This window comes from Oncorhynchus keta, chromosome 1, assembly GCF_023373465.1.
Source record: "Oncorhynchus keta strain PuntledgeMale-10-30-2019 chromosome 1, Oket_V2, whole genome shotgun sequence".
Classification (NCBI taxonomy): domain Eukaryota; kingdom Metazoa; phylum Chordata; class Actinopteri; order Salmoniformes; family Salmonidae; genus Oncorhynchus; species Oncorhynchus keta.
This window is the reverse complement of record NC_068421.1, coordinates 54,609,805-54,623,201: the sequence shown is the minus strand read 5'-3', so window position 1 is coordinate 54,623,201 and position 13,397 is coordinate 54,609,805. Positions and strand designations below refer to the sequence as shown.

Sequence of the window (13,397 nt, the reverse complement as noted above, 5' to 3'; positions counted from 1 at the left end):
GGTCAACATAGTAGTAACACCAAATCCACCCTTAAAAGAAAAAGAATAATCCACTCAAACTATATATATATATATATCTTTTTTTTTTAATTAGTCCACTGTTGATACAGTCCCAAAATGTTTGGATTCAGCAGTCAATTTTTCAAGATATAGGTCTTTCAAAAAGCAAATTGTAACTTGACACATCGTCATGATTATGAAGAGTTATTGAAGAGTAGTTTGAGTGGATTCCTTTAACGGTGCCCTATCAGTCCAGATAGACTCATGTGGAATGCCAGGAAGTGTCCCTGGAGTTTAAAGGTTGCGCGTGTGTGTGTTCCCGCACACACGCACGATTGCATCCGTTCATGTCTGCTGATGGAGACGGGCAGATCAAGTGCTGGGCGATGAAAGATCACCTGGTGAACAGCTGGGAGACTTCACTAGGGAGTGCAGTGGCCGGAGACCCTATCGTAGCTCTGTCCTGGCTGCATAATGGAGTCAAGCTGGCTCTGCATGTGGAGATGGTAATGGACCAGCTTATTCTCATATTCACAGTGTCGACCAGCTCTTCTCAACTGTCTGTGTGGACCTTATGATTTATTACTTTGTCAGTATTTTATAGACAAGTTTAAGAGCGTTGGGCCAGTAACTGAAAGGTTGCTAGATCGAATCCCCGAGCTGACAAGGTAAAAATCTGTCGGTCTGCCATTGAACAAGGCAGTTAACCCACTGTTCCTAGGGCGTCATTGTAAATAAGAATTTGTTCTTAACTGACTTGCCTAGTTAAATAAAGGTTTAATAATACATTTTAAAAACTTTACACTCGTACCTGTATATGGTTGAAAATGGCAGATTTGGACACTGATAAGCGGCTAAATTGGAACTCAGTGGCTGTACAGTAAAATGCTATCCATGATGTCAGAGCTCAGGGAGTCCGCTTCACGGCTCTGTATGGGTTTTGACTGACAGCCATTCTGAACATGAGCACTGCGCTTGGCAAGAAGTTGCCCCCATTCCTCGCGCTAATTGGGCAACTTTTGCAAATGTTTTGTTGTCTTGAGTGAGGGAAGCTGTAAATTACGAGAACTCGATGTATTTTGAAAGATGATACGTTGAGGATTATAATAAACATCATACAAGGCGGCCAAACACCCGTGAGTCCAAATGTCCACTTCACATTATATATCATAAAACCTATGTGTATGTTTGATGTACAGTTACAAGATGATATGGCTTTGCACCCTACGTTGTCGTGAACAGAATGAGCCTATGTTTGTTGTATTTTGAATCAAATTTGCCGCGGACCACACATCAGAATGAACTCATGACTCATGACACAATTCTACGCGCACCAAAATTACCATCTGCTTCTCTGAATTGCCACACTGCAAAATCATATTTTATCATTTAGCTTGTCATGTTGACAACAGAGCAAACTTTCAAATTATGGCCACCTGACCCAGATTGCGATTTATAATGGACCGTTTTTGGATTGCGTAAGCAACAACAGTAATTGTGTAAAGGCGGGAATGCAGGGCTGGGTTCACATCAAAACAACTTAAAGTGTGCTTGCTCTAGTTCCCCAATGGCACAGCTAGGAGAGCTTAAAATTGCACCTTATAGTTTAAGACACTTCTTTGAGTCATAAAAGTGCGTTAAAATTACTTAGGAACTGTGCACACTTTGGAAAGGTGTGTGGCCACTTGGAAACACCAGTTAGACCTTTCACTCAAACCCTTGTGATTTCTTTTTGGCCTTACTTTTTGGCACCTACTCCAAATTTTCCAAGAATATTCTAATTATGTTACTGATTGTATCCAGAGTATTTTCAGATTTCGTTATCAACAAATGCTGCAAAAAGTCCAGTAAATGTAAAATGCACATAAAACCAACAGTGTAATGTTTGGATTCAGTCTTGTCAGGTGAACTGTTGTGTCCTCACCTTTAGTCTAATACTTTTCCCATAATCTCCTAATTGTTCCCTTTTTAATTTCTACAATGGTTATGCATATGCTTTCCATATTTCTTCTGTAAGAAACATTTCAATGTAGTCTTGTATATGTAACGGATGTGAAATGGATAATTCCCATCAGGGTAAGCTCTTGAGATCTGCCAATACTCTATATGTCACTATTTGGCAGGGGTGCTGTAAAATGGCTGAGTAGCGCTGCATATAACAAGCATATACAGACATATCTGTAATTTTCCACTTAGTTTGTTGAAATGTGCTTACTTCCCACTCTCTCTCTACCTTTCCTCCAACCTTCCCCCACCCCAGTCTGGCTCCACCGACTTTGGGGAGAAGTTTTCACGGGTCAAGTTCTCGCCGTCTCTCACGCTGTTCGGGGGTAAGCCCATGGAAGGCTGGCTGGCAGTGATGGTGAGCGGCCTGGTCACGGTGTCCTTGCTGAAGCCCAACGGTCAACCGCCAGCGAGAGCCTGTGTCGCCTGTGGGGCCGAGTTGCCCTGGCCGACATCGCCTTCACCGGCGGGGGCAACATCGTGGTGGCGGCAACGGACGACAGTAGCTCCTCACCTCTGCAGTTCTACTAGGTATTAGCTAGCAATGATATTGAATTTTTCATCATTACTGGCTAACACCAGAAGTGCTAGCCAGTCATCGTGTCTCTGATAAGTCTGGCAAGCGACACTGTACAAATGCTAATGCATTTTCTTTTCTTGTAATGAGGGTTTACTGCACGATTATATGAAGTTTTCCTCCAATGTAATGTATCAAGTGGTACTATTATTGAAATGCCATTATTGTGATCCTTACTCAAGGTGTGCGTGAGCGTGGTCAACGAGAAGTGTCGCATCGACGGAGTTGCTGCCCTCACTCTTTATGCACCACAGACCCGGTCAGGAGGGACAAGTACCCGGCCGTCACACACCTCAAGTTCCTCACCAGGGAGAACTCCGAGCAGGTGAGAGACACACACTGTGAACACGTTGTCTTTCCAAGTGTCCTTTATTGGGAGTTCTTTCCAGCTATTTCACTTACCAGTACAACATAAACTCAGCAAAAAAAGAAACGTCCCTTTTTCAGGACCCTGTCTTTCAAAGATAATTCGTAAAATTCCAATTAACTTCACAGATCTTCATTGTAAAGAGTTTAAGGAACCATAAACATTTAATGAACATGCACCTGTGGAACGGTCATTAAGACACTAACAGCTTATAGACAGTAGGCAATTAAGGTCACAGTTATGAAAACTTAGGACACTAAAGAGGCCTTTCTACTGACTCTGAAAAACACCAAAAGAAAGATGCCCAGGGTCCCTGCTCAGTTGCGTGAATGTGCATTAGGCATGCTGCAAGGAGGCATGAGGACTGCAGATGTGGCCAGTGCAATAAATTGCAATTCCGTACTGTGAGACGCCTAAGACAGCGCTACAGGGAGACAGGACGGACAGCTGATCGTTCTCGCAGTGGCAGATCAGGTCTCAGATCAGATCAACACCCGCACAGGATCAGTACATTCGAACATCACACCTTCGGGACAGGTACAGGATGACAACAACAACTACCCGAGTTACACCAGGAACGCTCAATCCCTCCATCAGTGCTCAGGCTGTCCGCAATAGGCTGAGAGAGGCTGGACTGAGGCCTTGTAGGCCTGTTGTAAGGCAGGTCGTAACCAGACATCACCGGCTGGACCAGACAAGACTGGCGAAAAGTGCTCTTCACTGAAGAGTCGCGGTTTTGCCTCACCAGGGGTGATAGTCGGATTCGTGTTTATCGTCGAAGGAATGAAGGTTACACCGAGGCCTGTACTCTGGAGCAGGATCGATTTGGAGGTGGAGGGTCCGTCATGGTCTGGGGCGGTGTGTCACAGCATCATCAGACTGAGCTTGTTGTCATTGCAGGCTATCTCAATGCTGTGTGTTACAGGGAAGACATCCTCCTCCCTCATGTGGTACCCTTCCTGCAGGCTTCTTGACATGACCCTCCAGCATGACAATGCCACCAGCCATACTGCTGGTTCTGTGTGTGATTTCCTGCAAGACAGGAATGTCAATGTTCTGCCACGGCCTGCGAAGAGCCCGGATCTCAATCCCATTGAGCACATCTGGGACCTGTTGGATCGGAGGGTGAGGGTTAGGGCCATTACTCCCAGAAATGTCCGGGAACTTGCAGGTGCCTTGGTGGAAGAGTGGGGTATCATCTCACAGCAAGAACTGGAAAATCTGGTGCAGTCCATGAGGAGGAGATGCACTGCAATACTTAATGCAGCTGGTGGCCACTCCAGATACTGACTGTTAACTTTAGATTCCCCAGGGACACATTTTTCAATTTCTGTTAGTCACATGTCCGTGGAACTTGTTCAGTTCATGTCTCAATTGTTGAATCTTGTTATGTTCATAGGAATATTCACACATGTTAAGTTTGCTGAAAATAAGCGCAGTTGACAGTGAGAGAACGTTTCTTTCCCCCTCTGAGTTTATGCATTCAAACAGTGTAGCACATACATTTAATTAAGGCTGGCACAATTAACGTATAACCGCGTGATTGGCGGTTATGGATGATGACCGTCATGAAAATAAAATAACAGTCATAACCGTAAAAAAACAACAACGTTGACTGACGACAGGACAGCCGGACATTAATGCGGTCGAGGTCCGTTTCTGCAGTGACATGGACGCTACAGTAACTTGGACTCTACAACGTGATGAAACTTTGTTGCTCCTTGCTGAAACAAGCCAGGTGTTGTAGCTAACGAGTCTTTGGTTGCCTAGACAACGCTCCCCTCCCTGCAGCAGCAGCACACGCAGTCAGGAGGAGGAAATGTGCATCTTTTAATGTATAATCATTTTCCTTGCTATTCGAACAGTTATTACGGTCAGCCAAATGACTGCGGTCACCAATAACCAACATCCAAAAATCTAATACCGCCACAGCCCTACTTTTTAATGAATGATACAAAGTCCTGTTAAATTGCAGGGAGTGTTAACCAGTTGACTGAGGTGTGTGTGTGTATATGACTATGATATTAATACTCCTTTAGGTGCTGTTGTGTGGGCAGATGGGCAGCATCGTCAAGTGCTGGTCACTGCGAAAAGAAGGCCTCCCTGTTAACAACATATTCCAGCATCGCTCACTGGTAGGTAAGGAGGAGAACAACAAAAACCAGGAAGAACTCTAATGGAAAATATAGGGGGTATCGGGGGTAGGGGGTATCTCAATAGTTTAAAGTTGTTTCCAATCGTCCACTTTCTTTAAAGAACTGAACAGTTGACAGTAAATTCTCTTTAGGAAGCCTCCATTGTGTTTTCAGATCAATACAGTTTAAGGAAAGGAGAGCAGTTAATGTATGGTCTAAAGGCAAAATAAAAACTCATACCTTTATCCTCTCTTGCAACAATAAGCTATCCATATCCCTGTCCTTAATTCTGGTAATCAGCTCCCGAATATGAACAGCAACAAAAAAACTCCAGCCATTTTTAGATCTCCGCTTTGGCTCTTTTCCCCCCTCCTCAGCTGCACATGATCCGCGTGTCTCCCTCCATGGGCCAGATGTTGGACATGAACACACTGCTGCGCCACCTGCTGTTCCTACTGGAGTACTGCATGGTGATGGGCTCCGACTGGTGGGATGTGCTGCTCCACGTGCAGCCAGGCATGGTCCATAACCTGGTGGAGAAGCTTCATGAAGAGTACATGAGACAGAACCACGCCCTGCAGCAGGTAGGTGGACCAGGGTCGTGTTCAGTAGGGCACACCGTAGTGAATTGTTACGCAACGGGAAATTGAAATATACACTATATATACAAAAGTATGTGGACAACCTTTCAAATTAGTGGATTCGGCTATTTCAGCCACACCCATTGCTGACAGGTGTATAAAATTGAGCACACAGCCATGCAATCTCCAGAAACTAACATTGGCAGTAGAATGGGCTTACTGAAGAGCTCAGTGACTTTCAACGTGGCACTGTCATAGGATGCCACCGTAACAACAAGTCAGTTCGTCAAATTTCTGCCCTGCTAGAGCTGCCCCGGTCAACTTTAACTGCTGTTGTGAAGTGGAAATATCTAGGAGCAACAGCAGCTCAGCCACAAAGTGGTAGGCCACACAAGCTCACAGAACGGGACCGCTGAGTGACGTAAATCATAGCGAGTAAAAATACCCTGTCCTCAGTTGCAACACTCACTACCGAGTTCCAAAATGCCTCTGGAAGCAACTTCAGCACGAGAACTGTTCATCGGGAGCTTCATGAAATGGGTTTCCATGGCCGAGCAGCCACACACAAGTCTAAGAACACCATGCACAATGCCAAGCGTTGGCTGGAGTGGTGTAAAGCTCACCGCCATTGGATTCTGGAGCAGTGGAAACGCGTTCTCTGGAGTTATGAATCACGCTTCACCATCTGGCAGTCTGACGGACAAATCTGGGTTTGGCGGATGCCAGGAGAACGCTACCTGCCCGAATGCATAGTGCCAACTGTAAAGTTTGGTGGAGAAGGAATAATGATCTGAGGCTGTTTTTCATGGTTCAGAGGAAATCTTAACGCTACGGCATACAATGACATTATTTCTGTGCTTCCAACTTTGTTGCAACAGTTTGGGGAAGGCCCTTTCCTGTTTCAGCATGACAATACCCCCATGCACAAAGTGAGGGCCATACAGAAATTGTTTTTCGAGATCAGTGTGGAAGAACTTGACTGGCCTGCACAGAGCCCTGACCTCTATCCCGAGACAGGCCTAATCGCCAATCATCAGTGCCTGACCTCACTAATGCCTTTGTGGCTGAATTGAAGCAACTCCCCGCAGCAATATTCCAACATCTAGTGGAAAGCCTTCCCAGAACAGTGGAGGCTGTTATAGCAGCAAAGGGGGGACCAATTCCATATTAATGCCAATGAGTTTGGAATGAAATGTTTGACGAGCACATACTGTCCACATGCTTTTGGTCATGTAGTGTATGTTCTTATCGGACAAATTTGGGTGTTAGTTGACATTTCAAAACACAACCCAGGGATCCCCACTGCAGGGCATTATGTTTGACATTTTTTTTTTTACCTTTATTTAACCAGGCAAGTCAGTTAAGAACACATTCTTATTTTCAATGACGGCCTGGGAACAGTGGGTTAACTGCCTGTTCAGGGGCAGAACGACAGATTTGTACCTTGTCAGCTCGGGGGTTTGAACTAACCACTAGGCTACGCTGCCACCCCAATGAAGGGATGGAATTGTTTGCTTTTATAATATACTGTGTGTGTGTGTGTGTGTGTGTGTGTGTGGGTGTGGGTGTGGTAGGTAGGTGCTCTCAACACGCATCGTCGCAGTGAAGGCCTCGCAGTGAAGGTGCAATATGCAGGAATTCTGGTTGCTAAAATTAAAATATTTCCCTTAATTTCAACCAATGTGTAGAGAATCATTGTATCATCTAAACCGCAACGAAATATATTTTCAATACCAAAAATATTGTATTTTCAGCTGTTTGAAGCTGGTCTACAAAAACTTAAGAATGGGAAGCATAGAAATAGCACACATAGAACATATCTACCTTGTCATTTCTATGTGAATTTGGTCTGGTCGCCCAAAAAGTTACATAATGCAGCTTTAATGTGAGGCTGGAACTTTTTTCAGTTTGTAACCGAACTTGAGTTGTACATAGTGACCTGTTGTTATTGTTGACCAGACTGATTCTGTAGGCATAAGGCTGGCCCTCCTATCTGCTAGTTAGCACCTACAATTATGGGACGTTTTATTTCAAGACGTCAGTGATTCTGCTTGAGATTGACCTTCCCCCTCTCCGTAGATATCGATAAGGTGATGATCAACCTGAAGACAGAGGAGTTTGTGCTGGACGGCCCCCCGCTCCAGTCTCTGCAGCAGCTCATCCAATGGGTGGGAGACTTTGTGCTCTACCTGATGGCTAACCTACCCAATCAGGTAGGTCTCCAGTGCACCACCATTTGTGTGTGTATTTACTCCTACATTTCCATTAAATCGAGCTATCTGTGTTGGCCTTTTCACAACGTGCTGAAAATTTGTGCAATGCTTCAGAACCCCATTTGATATTAATGATGTGATGTTGCATTGAAAGAATGTAGCGTTCTATCGAATGTAGAGTTGGTGCCAGTATAGAGTGTGTGTCTGTGCTGTCTGTCTCTATCCAGTCTGTCTGTATTAATCCGTGTCCTCTCTCAGGGATCCATCGTGCGTCCCGGCTTTGGGTTCCTTGCGCGGCGGCTCGTCCCTGGGCATGCTGCGTGAAATGACGGTGATGATCCGGATCTGGGGCCTGCTGAAGCCTGGCTGCCTGCCCATCTACACGGCCACCTGGGACAACCAGGACAGCATGTCGCTCCTCTTCCGCCTGCTCACCAAGCTCTGGCTCGGCTGTAAGGATGGGGCGAACATGTGTAGCTGACTATGTGGATGCATGGGTGTACACTACCGGTCCACTGTTTTAGAACTTTGCCAGGAAGAATCCATCAGATACAAAAAGATACACTTACTGTAGCAGTTTTTGCACAGATCCATACAGACATGGGTGCCTGCAACTGACAAAACTAGACTTCCTGAGTTATGCTTTGCACACGTGTGTTTGGAGCAGCTAGGTGGCTAATTAGCCCAGGTGCTTGCCTCTTGTCTTCCGTAAGCAAGCGCTATAACATGGAGATATGGTCGTGTGGGAAACCTAACCCTATCAAGGTGTGTATCAATTTAACCTTTGTTTTTTTTTTGTTTTTTAAATAATAATAATAATAATTGCTGATATGAAAGGTCCTTATACTTCCAAAACCGTACCGCAAGCGACGAGTTAATGTTCAGATTGAGCGTCTGGGCTCTTAACAAAACTCCTCCCTACAGAAGACTCCTTCGTCCATGATCAAGGGCTACAATGAACATTGATTCTGGAAAATGAATGTTCAAGTTTCTGTTGTGCGCGGCATTGCGGGTACCACATAGTACTAGTAGGATTTTAGCCACAGACTTGGAATACTAGCCATCTAGTCTGCGTTTTATAAAAGTGCAATGAGCATAAAATACAATTATATAAGGAATTGGCAACTCGTTCTTATTCCGAGAAATAAGGTAGGCCACTTGATTTCAACAACTGAACAAAGTGGACAGGCCAACATGCTGTTCAAACAGTTGGAGGCGGACAGACGGGTGTGTTCATAACATTTCAACTGTTCTGCCTTGTTAGCTAGCGAATAGATCCAAGTTGGCTAGACTTTAAATATAAAGATTATCTGGCTACTCAGTAGCATGTGGGCTTGTGCTTGAGGGGTTGTTTGAGGTCTGTGTTAATTTTCTATAATGCCTGCTTCAAGAAGTTGGTCATTAATAGTGAATGTGCATTATGCATGATTGTAGTTACATTTGTAAACAAAAGGGACAGACATGAAAACCAGATCAGTGATTATGGTAAAAAAATGATCAAATAATGTCATTATTAGTGGTTGTCGAAGGATTATATTTAGGTGTCATTTCACAAGCCCTGAATTAATTTGATTATTGCTGACTGTTTAAAATGCAGTGTATTTTATTTCTAATTGGACAACTAGCTTATTTAGAGAACATTTAAAAAATCTAGTTATGATTTTTAGGCCGTATCGCCCAGCCCTTGTAGTCCTCCAGGAACTGGGTTGGAGAGTCCTGCCCAATATCCAAAAGTATTTGGACAAATTCACATGTGTATTTAAGTTGTCAAAAGTAGCACGCAATGACTACATCAAGCTTGTGACCACAAATTTGTTGGATGCATTTGCATTTTTTTTTTGTTTCCGATTTATTTTGTGCCCAATAGATGGGTAAATAATGTCATTTTCTTGTAACTTATTTTACCCATCTATTGGGCACAAAATAAATCAGGAACAAAAAAAAACTGCAAATGCATCCAACAAATTTGTGGTCACAAGCTTGATGTAGTCATTGCCTGCTACTTTAATATGGATTACAGATAATCATGAATGAATTGTGAATAATGATGAGTGAGAAAGTTATAAATATCATACCTAACCCCCCCAAAGAAATGCTAACCTCCCCTGTTATTATAATAATAATATATGCCATTTAGCAGACGCTTTTATCCAAAGCGACTTACAGTCATGTGTGCATACATTCTACGTATGGGTGGTCCCGGGAGTCGAACCCACTACCCTGGCGTTACAAGTGCCATGCTCTACCAACTGAGCTACAGAAGGACCACATTGGTTATTGGTAATGGTGAGATGTTAGCATGTCTTGATATGATCTTTGTGCCTCTAACTTTCTCACTCATCATCATTTCTCACTCACAAGCTTGATGTAGTCATTGCGTGCTAGGAATAAAGGACCAAATACGACTCACTACTTTAATACACATACTGTAAGTAAATGACGGCAACATCTGCAAGCTGCAGGGCAAGCAACCTCTGCGGTTGCAGTTTAACAAGCCCTACAGCCTTCCGGGTCTCAACTCCACCGCCCAGGTGGAGATCTTCTCTAGGTGAGACCCACAGGAGCAGGCTAGCTGGTATTTAGAAAAGTTTTCTTTTAGGGTACCTGGTAGACTTTTTAGGGTTTCAATTGGGGATAGTGCTCAAGTGACCAAGGCAGTAGCACTGTACTATGTTGACGCCAAAATTCAAAACACGGTTGTTATTGGATCACCATTTGGGGTCAGATGAAGCTCAGCCTGCTGTAAAGTTGAAAAAGTAACGGCCCATTTGCTAAGAATGTGTGTTTCCAGGAGCCCAGGGGCCCAGAGGATGGATAACCTACGTTGTCTCCACATGGGAGTCTGCCCCACAGAGGAGAGCAAAGCCTGCACCCGGTCAGGCACCAACTTGCTCTTTCACCCACTCCCCAGCACTTGCATCTTTCCCTTATTTTTACCTTAACATTATATCATAACGTCAGCATATCTCTCTACATGTAACGTTACACTTTAAGAACCTTTTTGTTGGTCCAACGCAAGCAACAATTTGAAGATTCTCTTTTCCCGACCCTGCTTTTTCAATGTTTATTCACTCTCTCTTTCTTCCTCTCTCTCTCCATCTCAGGTGTGGCTGTGTGACCATGCTCCGCTCGCCCAACAAGACCAACGCAATGAAGCAGTGGGAGCAACGCTGGATCAAGAACTGCCTGTGCGGAGACCTCTGGAGAAGGTTTCCCTCCACACTGTCCTGAGATCAGTCAACGGACAACTATTGACTCTGACAAGCCCATGGCCACCGCAAACCCCGACTCTAGATCAGCCTTTGGAGTTTGGACAGTAGATTGCACAGCGCTGCTGCCTCCTAGCAGATGTCACGAAGGACAGATTCCATATCCAATATGATGAAGTATATCAATGCAGTTGTATTGCACATATGGCCATTTGGAAAGGCTGTGATCATGCCATCATTGTTTCCTACCTGTAAGTAGGAACCACGTTTTTCATGTCCCTTTTGTATATTCAAACGCGTGTCAAGAAAATAAAGCTTCTTGAGGACCTTACGGGTGAAAGGTGTGACATTTTTACTTTCAATCCTATTTGGATGCCTTTGCACATATTTTCATGTACATTGTGCATTGATGTCAATGGGAGATTTGCACAATAATTAGGATTTGGTCCTTGGTGGTTTGTGTGTCAGATGTAGTTGGAAATTTGTGCCACATGGGGGCACTAGACATCTCGTGTGTGTATAGAACCTAATCTGGTTTTAGTGCTGTCATGTGCACCAGGGATTAGATGAAGGAACTAATAATGAGTGGAATTAACTGAAGATGGTTTTATATCAAAATGAAGGGTTTTACTTCCCACTCCCAGAAGAGGTTCTGTTTAATAAAAAAGGACTTTTTCAAACACAAATTATTTTCTTTGAAGTCATATCTCAGTCCCTGAAATAGCTGGAATGAAATTGACTGTCTAGTCTGGCCAACTTTGAAAGATCTTGTCTAGCCAATTCAGGGTAAAGAGTGTCGGTTTTTATTTAAATTGACCAGAAGATTTAAACATTTCAAAGTATGATTTAAAATGTACTTTCATCTATATCATTTTCAAACACAATTTTGTCCAGGTCCAAGTGAAATAAGATTGATTTAACCAGGGAATGTCTCTGAATCAATTTTACAAAAGAGAACTCCCTGTCTATTTCCCAATAGTATAAAGTCAAAGCAATTTGCACTCAAATTAATACTTCCCATGGATCACTGCTTTACATACTATCAGAAGAACCGCTTGGTTCACCCCATAAAACAAAAGAATATATCAGACGAACTCCCCTCTATATTCAACCACCAAAATAGCACCTCCTACCATTGGCACACTGCTCACCTCAACCAAACCCCTTCAGGTGAACTCTGTGCCCTCCTTCTGTCTTTCGCTCCGTTGTGGTTGGCTGCTTGCCCTCGCCTCATGAGGTCTCCACACAATCAGGTCACCTTGATGGGGGCACCTTTCTGAGATGAAGCCAAAGGCCAATATATCCTGTCTATCTCCTGTTGGACAATAAAGTTGTATTCAGTTATGTTAATATATCTCTTAGAGAAAATAATGACCTGAGTGACTTAGTAAAGCTAATTATGGGGATAACTGGGTGTGTGGTATTAGGTGGTATAAAGAAGTGTGTATCTACAGTACATCGTATCCATCCGATGTTCAGGGTTATATTAGTATCGTGGCCCTACAGCAGGGTATAACATTACAGAATGTTCAGTGAGATACCGTATGTATTCTGTAGAACATATATAATGCTTTCATGTCGTGAAGTAGGACATTGGCTCATCTCAATTCACAATATTTTCATCCGCAACATTCGGGAACATTTGAATGCATCTCTTGCACAGGGCTGATTTTTCAGGGTTAAATGGACGTCTGTATTCAAAGAGGTATCGACACATGGTTCTCGATCTCACAACCGGAGGAACAGCCCTACAGGTGTGCCTCAGCCTGAACTGTGAGGTAATACCCTTTAGGACTACCCTGCTCACCGTACTCAAAAGACCCACCACAGAAGGGCTTTGACTTCTATTCCATGAGCCTCAGGGGATCCACACATCCCATTTGACAGTTACTCTCAGCTTCTGCAATAAGGTTACCAAAAGATACTGTCAAAGAGCATTAAATCGAGAGAAGCAATATCTTTCATGTTGTAGCAGATACTGATACTAATATCGTCAGGCAGTTTCCTGGGGACAGGGTAGAAAAATATAGGTTGAACTGAACAGATTTAGAATCATCTTCTTGGACTCCTAGGCCCACACACCAAGGCTGTAGTGTGTTTTATGGTCGCCTCGTGATCTTGTTTTACAGTAACAGTAGGGGAGAGTTTAGTCTCTCATCACTGACTATTAGAGGTTTTCTCCCCGCAATTGCTACGTCCCCGTCACGCCAGGACAATCTGGTTGCCACAATGACGCTTTCTCAATATGGGATTTAGCTCGCCTGGTGTGCATTTTTGGAGACATTCCATTTTCCCTTAAGCGTATATCCCG

The 13,397-nt window shown here is 43.8% G+C and overlaps 1 pseudogene; it reads left to right on the top strand.

Annotated features, from left to right (window-relative positions):
• Positions 1–21: 21 nt before the first annotated feature.
• LOC118388018 (mediator of RNA polymerase II transcription subunit 16-like) lies at positions 22–11,443 on the top strand (annotated as a pseudogene).
• The last annotated feature ends 1,954 nt before the right edge of the window (positions 11,444–13,397 follow it).